Here is a 12,824-nt window from a genome sequence, read left to right on the forward strand (position 1 = left end):
ACAGAGGGTTCGTGATCAGTTACCTCCAAAGGCTCTCCCCAGAAGCTGAAAGAGGACAAAAGCAGCATGCTAGGTGCCCATACAGTGGCTTGCAGGCCCCTTGGGTAGTCCTGGTCACTGACTACTGGTGGGTGGGCCACAGTCTGCCCAGGCAAGCTAGATAAGCTGTCCCAGCTCTTTGTAGAACTGGGTGGGTTTTGCTGCCTCGGTGTCGGGACCATCGAGGGCACACTGCATGGGGGTGGACATTGTGGGGTTCTAAGATGATGGCCCTCAGCTGGAAAGACCCATCTCTCCTCCTGATGTGTCACTAGCCTGGCAAGGGCATTGGCCTCTCTGCCAATGAACCACGACACGTGATTTCCTAACCACCAGCACGTAGGTGTCTAGCTCCACGTCTCTTCTAGAATTGCCAGAAGGTAAAGCCGTTTTTGGAAGGCTGACATCATAATATTGGGAAACAAGATAGAATGCGGGCCAAAATATCGATAGGTCTCAGGAAGATAGGAAATCCGCGAGATGGCATAGACAGAGAAATCAGAGCAGGAGACCCCAAAGACCTGAGTGATTGCTCAACCCCTCTCGCCTTCTACGTGGGGAAGAAAGTGGCCAGTGGCAGGCCATCCCAATCTTAGACATACTGTCTAAAAAAAGTGATGGGGCCAGGGTCTGAGAGAAGCCCAGCTGAGGGAATACAGACTCCCTGCCAACCCAGTGTGAGCAGGGAGCACGTGGGTGGCATGGGCAGTCTGCCTCCAGTGAAATCTACCACCACACCCACTTCAGGAGTCCCCTAGCTGCCTTCCTCCCCATAGTCCTTACAGGAAGACTTGCCATCATAATCCTCCACCCTCTTGCTTAGAACCCCTCCCCCCAGTAGGATGGGCTCATGATCTCACTATCATATTCAAGGACAAACCTGTCAGAAAAATAGACCAGAAATCTCACAGGAAGCCCTCTCCGGTTCATTGTTGCATCAATATCCTTTTCCTTGTCTTTGTAGTGATAAATATTTGCTCAGGGCACATGGCCACCCAGCTACGGACTGCATTTCCAAGGCCTTCTGGCAGTGAGGGGGGGCCATGTGGCTACTGCGACCTGAAATAATATGTCCAGTTCCCAGTCTTGCGATCCCTTTTCCCTTTCCTGCTGACCAGAATGTAGACACAATGGTGGAAGTTGGAAGCCAAATGCTGTGGATGACTGAGGAGCAAGCGCAAAGAGACTCACTCTGTGAAGCCACCATATCAGCCCATGGCCACTTACACTCAGGCGTACACAAGACAGAAATAAACCCCTGTCTTATCTAAGCCACTCTTGCAGACGGGTCCTCGTTGCAGGAGCCAGAACTCGTATCCTAGCACGTATACCAAATTCACAATGTAGTCCTGCATCCACAGATACGTATGGACAGCCAGGATGACCAAACGTGAGGGGGAAAAAAAATAGCAGAAGGAGATGGCCTAAAATGGAAAAAAGAAAAAAAGAAGATCTCATTCCAGATGAAGCAGATTGTCCAAAAATAAGAGACCCCTAACATAAATAATCGTTAGTATCCCTGGCCATAATTGAGATTATTTCATGCAACAGTAAGGAACCAGTTGCTCTGAAGTGGAATAATCAGAGAAATAGGAAATAATAGGGAAAAATAGGAAATACTCAGAGGAAAGGAAACAATTATTGAAAATTAACACTACAACTCCTGAAAAAAAATTTGGTGGGTGGAATGAATGACACAGTTGATACGGATGAAGGCCAAGTTGATCATCTAGAAGTTAAAACTAATATCCCAGAATGTAGAGCAAAACATCCAGGAGAAAAAAAAATTTATATCCATAGAGACCAGATTTGGAGGTTCCGTATCCATCAAATAGGAGATCTAGAAGCAGAAAGTACATACAATGGCAGAGGGAGAGGGGGGGATAGAAATAGTCAGCAATATAACAAAAGAAATTTCCCAAGTGGAAGAAACACATAGAGATTGAATTCAAGATAGGAATTAATGAAAAGGAGCATTTAGACCTATCTTGTTGAAATGTCGGAATATCAACAATGAAAAACAAAAAGCTTCCAGAGAGAATAAGATCTTACATCAGCATTTTTCTTCAGTAAAACAAGATGCCCAAGGAGAGTGGAGCAGTGCCTTTAAAACTGTAGAGGACATTGATTTTGAACTACAAATTCTATCCTCTCAAACTTTGACATCAAAATATTTTTTTTATGTGTAAGAGTTCAGAAAGCTCATTACTCAGTCATCTGTATTTTTCTGGGGAGAAACATGAAAATGAAAACCTCCTGGAGTTATTTCTCTCAATCAAAAAAGGAATCCAAAAAGGTGATGATGTGCAATTCAAGAAGTGAAGGAAGCCGTAAATACTTTAGAGGAAGATGGGTTGGTTCTTGACTTATGGTAGACTTTTCTTGTCACGAAGTTTCAATCATGTGGAATTACATTTCTTTTTCTTGAGTCCATTCATACTAAGTGGTTCCCCAGGGAGTGGTATCTTCACAATCATATTGTTGATTAGCTTCAATTCTTAAAATTCACCCAAGTCTATAGACTAGGCTTAATTATAGAAGAAGCGTGCTATGAAAGTTGGCAATGGAAGAGTAATAATATATAACTAACAAAAATTTGAAAGTAGGCAGAGGAAAGGAGGTGGAAAGAAGAGAGTGCGGACACGTTTCTTCATTGTTCACGACAGATAGTGGAGAGATATTATCTAAAGCTGACAGACAAGGAAACTGCCCTTTAAGGAGATTATTGGAAGATGTTAAAGGCAACTGGGAAGAAAACAACCAAGATGTGACTGTCAAACATGGTGGGATGGTTGGAAGGAAGTTGGGGAGAAGTAACAAAAAGTGACAAAAAGTTACTCAGCTTTCATAGCAGGGAGTCAGTACCATAACTGAGTGAGGATGGTTTCAAATTCTGGGGCCTGGAAGATACTAGACTTTGGGGAGATTAATAATTTTAGAAGAAATGGGACTCCATGGCCGCACAAGTACTGCGTCGCATCAGTACCTGCTGCCACACAACACACCTATTTTGTGACTCCAGGCATCAGATGTGTCACGACTGTGGGAAGGCTCATTCATTCGTTCAACAAATGTTTATGGAGAGCTCACTGAAACAAACAGACCAGAAGCCTTATTTGATTCGTGTCCTCAGTGGCTTCCCCCACCCCTGTGCTCTGAAGACCTGACCTTCTAGCAGTGCTGAACTGCCCGCCTCCTCACACGCTCGAGGTTCACCCCAGCACCGTCCTGCCTTTGCCACACTAACCCACACTTGGACTTCTCTGCGTGGTGAAATCCCTTTGTCCTTCAGAGCCCAGTGTACCTTCCCTAAAGCCTACCCTCAGGAACTCTCCCTCCACCCCCAACCTGTACTCAATCTATTACCATCATGGCGTCTACCCCACCTTGTTACCTGGTTTTATTTGTGTCTCTCTCCTTATAGGCTTTGTATCTTTAGGTGCAAAGTCCATGCCTTTTTTTTTTTTAATTGAGTCATAACATACATACAATTACGTACACATATCTGAAGTATACAATGCCAAGAGTTCTTACATATATACACTTATGAAATATATACATGACCAGATCGATAGATGGAACATTTCTATCACCCCAGAAATCTCCTGCATTTCCCTTCCTAGTCAGTATCCACCTGCCCCACCAGAGCTAAACTAACCACTATTCTGATTTCTAACACCATAAAACTAGTCTTGCCTATTCTTACACTTCAATTAAGTGGAATTATACAGTATATAGTCTATTGTGTCTGAATTCCTTATTATATCTGTGAGATCCATCTATATTTTTTCTGTAGCAGAACTTCATTCTTTTTTATTGCTATGTAATAATTCTTGTATGAATATGCTGCAATCTATTCATCCATTCTATTCGTTGTTGGCATTTAGGTTTCTTCTAGTTTTTGGCTATTATGGATAAAGCTACTATGAACAGTCTTGTTTGTGTTTTATGATGGATAGATACATGCACTTATGCGGGATATCTTCTTCGGAGTGGAATTTTGGGGTCATGGGGCGGGGGTGTGTTTGGCATGGAAGATTTTGCCTATCAGTTGTCCAGGCGGTTGTGTCTACTTACCTTCCCACCAACGGTGGACAAGAAGAGTTCAGTTGCTCCACATCCTTGCCAACATTTGGTACCCTTTTGTCTGTTTCGTGTTAGTCATTCTGGTGAGCGGGGGGCGGGGGGTAGATTTAATTTATATCTCCCTAATGAGTAATGGTGCTGACACCTTTTCATATGCTTATTGACCATTTAGATAACCTGTTTTTTTAAATGCCTGTTCAAACCTTTTGCCATTTTTTAAGGTTGTGGTAAAATACATATAACATAAAATTTACCTTCTTAACTGTTTTTGAAGTTCAGTAGGATTTTCACATCGTTGTGCAATGTGAATGAATCTCCAGAATTCTTTTCATCTTGCAAAACTGAAGCTCTATACTCATTAAGCAACAATTTTTCAACCCCTCCCCAGCCCCCTGTCAGCCACCATTCTTTCTGTCTTTAAGAATCTCATATAAGTGGAATCATCTAGTATCTCATATAAGTGGAATCATACAGTATTTGTTGTTTTTGTTTGTTTGTTTTTGTGACTGACTTCTTTCTCTTTTTGTGTGACTGGCTTATTTCACTTAGTATAATATCCTCAAAGTTCATTTACGTGGTAGAATGTGTGAGAATTTCCTTCCACTTTAAGGTGGACAGGATAATATTCCATTGATGTCTATACCACATTTTGTTTATCCATTCATCCCTAGTGAACACTTGGGTTACTTCCAACTTTCGGCGGTTGTGAATAATGCTACTATGAACATGAGTGGACAGATACTTCTTTGAGACTCTGATTTCAGTGTTTTGGAGTTTATACCCAGAAGTGGAATTGCCAGATCATATGGTAATCCTATTTTTAATTTTTTTGAGGAAGTGCCGTACGGTTTTATAAAAGCTATCCCATTATACGTTCCCATCAACAGTACACAATGGTTCCAATTTCTCCACATCTTCGCCAACACTTGTTATTTTCTGTTTTTTGTTTTTGTAGGGTAGTTTTCCCAATGTGTGTGATGTGATATCTCATGGTTTTGATTTGCATTTCCCTAATGATTAGTGATATTGAACATCTTTTCCTGTTTGTTGACCATTTGTGTATCTCCTTTGGAGAAATGTCTATTCAAGTCCTTTGTTCATTTTTTAATCTGGTTTTTTGGTTTTTGTTCTTGAGATGTAGGATTTCTTTATGTATTCTCGATACTAACCCCTTCTCACATATATGATTTGCCAATATTTTCTCCCGTTCTATAGGTTGCCTTTTCACTCTGTTGATTATGTCCTGTCCTGCACAAAAGTTTTAAATTTTGATTAAATCCAGCTTATTTTTACTTTTATTGCCTGTTCTCTTAGTGTCATATCCAAGAAATCATTGCTAAATCCAATATCATGAAGTATTCCCCCTATGTTTCCTCCTAAGAGTTTTATAGTTTTAGCTCTTATGTTTAGGTCTTTGATACATTTTGAGTTAATTTGGGCCATTTTTAATTGGGTTGTCTGCCTTTTTAAACTCATTTTTAGGACTTCCTATATTCTAGATGAGTCCTTTGTTGAATAAGTATCACAAATATCTTCTCCCAGTCTGTGGTTTGTATTTTTACTCTATTACGTTCTGATGAACAGAAGTTGGGTGTTTGGCTCTGAGGATTTTGCCAATGTTCAGAAAGTTTTCTGCAGAAGTTTTTCATTTTAATGAGGCCCAATTTACCAATCCTTTCCTTTATGATGATGTGATTATGCATTTTGTAAACTGTGTAAGAAATCTTTGCTGGCCCCAAGTTCATGATAATATATTCTTGTGTATTCTTCTTTTTTTTTTTTTGAATTTTTTGTTTTTAAAGTTTATTTATTTTTGAGACAGAGAGAGACAAAGCATGAACGGGGGAGGGGCAGAGAGAGAGGGAGACACAGAATCGGAAGCAGGCTCCAGGCTCTGAGCCATCAGCCCAGAGCCCGACGCAGGGCTAGAACTCACAGACCACGAGATCGTCACCTGAGCTGAAGTCGGATGCTCAACCGACTGAGCCACCCAGGCGCCCCTCTTGTGTATTCTTCTATTAGCTTTATCACTTAATCTTTTGTATCAAGGCTGATCATCTTTTCATGTTAACTTATGTGTATGGTAGGGGTAGGGCCCAAGGTTCATTTTTTTTTCCTGCATAGATGTTCAGTTGTTTCAGCACCATGTATTGAAAAGACTATTATTTCCCCCACCAAATATAATAGCACCTTAGTTACAAATCAGGTAATTATATATGAGGGGGTCTGTTTCATTGCCTTGTTGTTTCCACTGATGATTTTTTTTTTGGTCTCTCCTTGTGTTGGTACCATACTGTGTTGATTACTGTAACTTTAGAGTAAAGTCTATAATTTATGTCTGTTTTCATATTGCTGGTCTGGCATTGAGAAGGCCCATGTAATGCTTGCAGACTGAGTGAATAAATGAACAAACGAGTTGTAAGATGACATTGTAACTCCCATATCACTGCTAGTACAGTTACATTCATCCTGCCATGTGGGCAAGAATGATATGGACCACAGGTAGTCCCTACTTTTGTCATTGTCCAATTTTAGAATGCACCATATATGCTGCCCAGTCTCCCTGGTCATTTTTCTTTATATAGTTTATTCTATAATGTGTGTGTGTGTGTGTGTGTGTGTGTGTGTGTGTGTGTGTGTTATAGTGTAGTCTATCAATTGCCCTTCATAGTAGACCAAAGAACCTTAATGACCCAGGAGGCTTGTAGACAAGAGTCCCTTTTATACCATGGTCATTTGTGTAGAAACAAAAAAAACATCCAAGGGACAGCTAGAGACCTGCTGTAAACTAATGAGAGAGCAGGCCACGGCCAAATGTGGAGTGCAGGTGTTTCCTAGGCAGTGTTGATGACAGACTGGCAGAACGCAATGGCCAGAAGACAAGTCTGCCCTACCCGGCCCAGCTCTCGATTCAGGCTTGTTCTTCCCTAAGCCCTTTGACCCGCAAGTACTGCCTGGATCACTTAGATAAGCAGGTCGAGTTAAGTTCAGAGGCTTACCAGCTCTCACCGGCATCCAGAAACCTCTTTTAATCTTTACCAAACAAGGTGGATATACATAAATGCTGAGTTAGGTAAGTGGATAGATAACAAGATTTATAACAATAGAGAACTTAGAAGATTAATGAACTACAAGCATCTGGGGGTTCACCAGACCCTTACGGAGGCCAGACTACAGCCCCTGACTGTGGTTCATTTTCAATGTCAATGGGTGCAAGACTTAAACATTGTAGATACTTTTCTAGATAAAAGGGGGAAACAAAGCTCTTAACAAGGCCAGCCCACATGATGGCAAGGAAGGCTGCTAAGAATAGCGTTTACTTACCCATGTGTTAGGACTATGACTGGAATCCAAGTTCTGTCTTCCAGGACTCTGCTGCCTTAAAGGGTGTCTACTGCAGAGATCACCCAATGGCCCAGGTTCAGGTTCTGGCTGTGCCATTACCAGCTTCGTGATTGTGTGCCCGTGTCCTCATCTGTAACATGAGAATGGCAATGGTCCCTGCCTGATAGAGCTATTGTGTGGAACAGGCGGAAAGCCCCAACACATGATACGAGTTCAGCTGTCAGCCTAGACACAGGACACTGGGTAGGACTCATGCCTGAGTTGTCACAACCACACATACTCAGGACTAAGTCTGGCCTTCCCCGGGTCTAATGGAGCAGAGTTCTGTCTGCATTATTTCTTGGTCTTGACTGTAAAACATGTTCCTGCTTTCCTCAGGGATGTTGCTGGAGACCTTGTCTGCCCTTTGATGTCAGTTCCACCTTGGTCCCTGGGTGCTTTAACAGGAATACAAGCAGCAGCCTCGTGTAACTCACCCGGGAATGCCTAGGTTTCTCTTTCTTATGAATAGACTTTGCTCTTTGACCAGTGAGCAGAAATTCCAAGCCCTGTCTGGGTTTTGGGGTTAGGAAGGAGGAGAGAGAAAAGTAGGCTTGCAGAAACCACAGTCATCCAAGGGAAATGATTTGGGAGCCTCCCAGACAGTGAATAATGTACTACTCACTGGAGGGAAAGCATTTATCAAGAAACGCAGCCCTGAAGTGAACAGAGTCATGCAGAGTGGTTTACACATGGGGAAGAGAATTTGGTGCAAATGGAGGTGGCTGTAGTTAACCAGGAAGACTTCCTGGATGGGCTCTGGGAAGGAAGATGAAATCCATCTGGGCCCTTGTGATCAAGGTCAGCACTCTTGGTGGGGGTTGCTGGGTGGCAGTCTGCTCTCAGGGTTCAAAGCCTGCCTCTGCCCTTTCTTGTGTTATCTGAAGCAATGAGTGTCAGTTCGTGGAGCCTTGCTTGGTCCTCTCATCTGCAAAAACGGGGACCTGAGTGAGGATCAATATGTTAATCTTTAGTATAGCCTGGGGACATGGTAGATGCTCATTTAAGTATTTTGAAAATATTTTCAATATTTTACTCAGTGCTGGGGCCAGTGCCAGGCACTAGAAATAGGAAGATGAATAATGCCTAGTCTCTGTCCAGTCTGGGAGAGACAGGTTTGCTGGGAAGATGCTGATGAACTGGTTAAGCCACAGGCCTGACATCCTGGGCTTCTTAAGGAAGCCCCCCTAGCTGACAAATTAGGTTAGTGGAAAACTTCATCCCAACATAGGCAGTCCGTCAGACCCTGGTAGTACCTATTTTCCATGAGTGAATCCAGACCAGAGCGTGCATGTGTGTGTGGTTGCTCTGAAAACCTGATCCAGCCAAGAATTTGCCTCTGGACACCCAATGGGATGGACTGTGCCCTCCACCTGCTTTCCAAGGGCCGAGGGCCAGTACTAACCCCAGCTCACTTACAAGATGTGTGGCACAACTGAGCCTTCACAGTTTGGGCCTTTTTGTTGTTGTTATTCTAGGACGTAGGAGGGAATGTGTGGAAGCTCCTGCCTGTGCCCTGAACTCACCCCAGCACAGTGTGTGGTCCTTGCCCAGACACTCTGGATTCAGGAGCCCCAAAGCCCTGGCTGGGGCAGAGGCCACAAACTCAACATTCTTTGTGGCAACGTTCCAGCCTCCCGTGCTCTGCATATGTTGTACTTCCCTCCTAGACTAGAATCCCTTCCTTCCAAATCTAGCCATCAATATTTTCCCCATCTTTCAAGGCCCAGCTCAAACACAACTTCTTCTGGGAAGCATTCCCTAACTCCTCTGTGGGATTAGCATTCAGATTCCTTTCCCTGTTCCCTGGGCAACAGCAGTGTGTAAACGCAGAGAGGTCAAGAGCATGCCAGTTAGAGGTGATGCTCAGTGAAAACTGCAGGGTGGAGAGAGAAGGCTTGGGAAGGTGGGGTGGGGCCTGTTGGAGCTGACATGCCCGTGGCTGAAATCTCCCTACCGTGGGGAGCTATTGAGAGTTCTTGACAGAGGGAAAGGCTGGGTGAGGTTGGCAACTGAAGAGATTTCTCTTCCCACAGTGAATGGTGGGGTGTCGTGGGGAAGGTTGGGAGCCTAGAGGCAAGGTGATTAGTTTTAAGAGGCACTTAGAGGAGTTTTTCTGTAGAAAAGAACAGTGTATGTCAGATTTACATGGAGAGATTTGTAAAAATGTGGATTCTGGGGCCCTTTTCCCAGAGCTTCTGTTTTGGTGGATCTGGAATGGGGTTAGAACCTGTGCTTTTAGAAAACGTCCCAGGGCATTTCAGAGGGGTGAGGTGGATTCTGAATATTGATGTCTTAACATCAATAATGATATTGGATATCTGGATACCTGTATTGGAAAAAAATTAAGCTTGACCCTCCTTCATTCCTTATACAAAAATAAACGGTAAATGGAACCAAGATCCAATGGAAAGGAAGTAAGCAGAAGAGGGAAGGATGGAGGGAGTGAGGAATAGAGGAACAGAAGAGTGGAGGGGCAGAGGGAGGAAAGAAAAAAAATTAAACCATAGAGGAACCAGAAGAAATCAGGTGACATTCTAGAAAATAATCTTGGATGTGAAATCTAAAAGTCCAAAAGGGAAAGATTGACTCTGCATTTGACCATGTAGAAACCAAACTTTTCTTTTTTTTTTCTTTTTTTTTTAATTTTTTTTAACGTTTATTTATTTTTGAGACAGAGAGAGACAGAGCATGAACGGGGGAGGGTCAGAGAGAGGGAGACACAGAATCTGAAACAGGCTCCAGGCTCTGAGCTGTCAGCACAGAGCCCGACGCGGGGCTCGAACTCACGGACCGCGAGATCATGACCTGAGCCGAGGTCGGCCGCTTAACCAACTGAGCCACCCAGGCACCCCAGAAACCAAACTTTTCTGTTGAGAAAAGTTAAAGACTACCGCTAGATAGAAATATTTGCAGTTAGTATAAAAAGGATGAAAATGCCCAGTATCTAAAGAGTTTACATAAACCAATAAGAAAAATATAATTTTTAGAAACATACACAAAGGATATGAAAGATAATCCCCTGAATGAAATAATGGGTTAATAAGTTTATGCAGAACCCTAAGCTTCGCTAGACATCAAGAAACACAGATGTAAGAAAAATAAGATATCATTGTGGCCGGCAGAATAATGACCCCCAAAGATGTCACACATCTTAATCCCTGAACCTGTAAGTATGTTACCTTTTGTGGCCAAATGAGTTTTGCATGTGTGATTAAATTAAGAGTCTGCAGGTAGGACATGAGCCTGGATTATCCAGGTGGGCCCAATGTCATTACAAGAGTCCTTACAAGGGAAAAAGAGAGGCAGGGTAGTCAGCATTCATGATTCAGTGTGAGAAGGATATGGCCGCCATTGCTGGATGGGTTTGAGGACAGAAGGGACCCTGTGCCGAGGGATGCAGGCAGGCTCTAGAAGTGGGCAAAGGTAATAAAAGCGATTCTTCCCTGCAGCCCCTGGCGAGAAGAAGGTTGGGAACGTAGCCCTACCTTGATTTTAGCCTAGTGAAAACCCATGTCAGACTTCTGACCTCTAGAACCATAAGATGGTAAGTTGGGTTGTTTTAAGGCACTGTTTGTGATAGTTTGTGACAGCAGCAGGAAGGAGGAAGCTAACACAACTATTTTGCCTCTCGTGTTAGGAAACGTGAAAGAGTTTGGTTATATTCTAGGTAGGAAGGAGTTTGGAGAAACAGTCCTCACACGCAACTGGCGGGTGTGTAAATTTGTGCCTTGGGGAGAGCTATTTGTCAGGACCCAGCAAAAGCTTCAGGGTAAATTCCTCTTGGCCAAGTATTTCCCCTTCTAGGAATTTAGCATGTGGTTACACTTACACAAGTCTGCAGAGGATATTCTAATGCTTTGTGGGTCTCCAGCCCCAGCACCCTGCTCTCTTCCCTGTTGAGCTGACAGCTAGACTTATGGAAGCTTCCAGAAGTGGAGGCTGAGTTGTCTGATATGCTAACTTGCTGGCTCTTGAAGCTCAGTTTCTCCTTGTGGTTCAAAGCTGGTTTCTAAGCCAGAGCTCTCTGAGGGCTGTGGCCCAAGTGGCAGACAACACGGACCCCATGGCCATTCTGCCACCATCATCAGGTGATGCCTTTCCTCCCTCTGGCCCCAGTTAGCCAGGCTCCTGGACCCTGTCAACAAAACCCTCTGCCTCTGACCTTATGTCATGACTTTGATAAGTACCAGTTCTCTGGAGAAGCTGCTTTTTTCTCTGTTACTTCAAGTTTATATTAAAATTTTACACATACCCTCAGCATAGAAGGGATAAAAGAACCATTTTCTTGGTGTCACTTGGTCACAGTGATTAGAACTTGTCCTTCTAGGGGTGCCTGGGTGGCTCAGCCAGCTGAGCATCTGCCTTTGGCTCAGATCATGATCTTGTAGTTTATGAGTTTGAGCCCCGTGTCGGGCTTACTGCTGTCAGCCTGTCAGCACAGAGCCTGTTTCAGATTCTCTGTCCTCCTCTCTCTCTGCCCCTTCCCAACTTGTGCTCTCTCTCTCTCTCTCAAAAAATAAATGAAACACTAAAAAAATAAAAGACATGGACCTTCTAAAGGAGTTAAAATGTTAAGAAAGTGTTCATGCCAGTCTGAATTGCAGTCCATTCCAAGACTGAAGCCTTCTTAGTTCTCGAAGGTTTGCCCCATGTCTATACCCGCGGTTCCAGCTGCCCCCTCCCACTGCCCCTTGTATTAAGCAACGCAGACCTGTCATGAGGTACAATCAAGGCAGCACAGAGCACTGGCCCAGGAGCCTGAGGGCAAGTGTGGCTCTGCACTGGTCATCGTCCCCCGTGGCTCAGGTACCCTGCTGAAGAGGGAAAGGATGGGCCTTCCGCCTCACAGGCCTTACTGACTCCATGGTGTGGACATGCCCTGGTTGCTCCTCCCTCAGAGAGTGCAGGCAGAAGGGCCCTCTCTGTAAAAGCACCAGGCCCAGCTCACAGGTAGAGGCTGGCTGCTGACCCTGGGCATGTAGTGCCGGCCCAGGGAGTCACCTGATGACACAACAGTCACCTAACTGTCTTCCTCATCCACCCACCCCTCCGACCTGGCCTGCGAGCTGCTCCAAACCTCAGCCATTGGGATGCTTCCCCACCTACCCCTGGAGAGAAGGGAGGACCATAGGGCTCAACAATGTTAGTGTCCTCCTTGGCCAACTGACCCCCCGCTCAGACTCAGTCATGCCACAGGGTTCCATCCATCCACCGGAAGAAGCAAAACTTAACAGTAGCTAGTATTTGGGGGATGCTTTGACATCCTTGCATGAATGGGTCAATAGAAACAGTAAGTATAGTAGACCCTTTAT

At 44.1% G+C, this 12,824-nt stretch overlaps 1 protein-coding gene across 8 annotated transcripts in view; it reads left to right on the plus strand.

Moving 5' to 3' along the window:
• HIVEP3 (HIVEP zinc finger 3) overlaps nucleotides 1-12,824 on the plus strand; it is a 475,566-nt gene that overhangs the window by 397,503 nt on the left and 65,239 nt on the right. The window contains exon 1 of one of the 8 annotated variants that reach the window (XM_047869026.1): nucleotides 12,591-12,802. The exons of the other annotated variants lie outside the window; for them this stretch is intronic. The gene's annotated coding sequence lies outside the window, so the exon portion shown is untranslated. Of the gene's footprint in view, nucleotides 1-12,590; nucleotides 12,803-12,824 lie in introns of those variants that run through there. 8 annotated transcript variants of the gene reach the window in all.

Source organism: Prionailurus viverrinus, chromosome C1, assembly GCF_022837055.1.
Source record: "Prionailurus viverrinus isolate Anna chromosome C1, UM_Priviv_1.0, whole genome shotgun sequence".
Classification (NCBI taxonomy): Eukaryota; Metazoa; Chordata; class Mammalia; order Carnivora; family Felidae; genus Prionailurus; species Prionailurus viverrinus.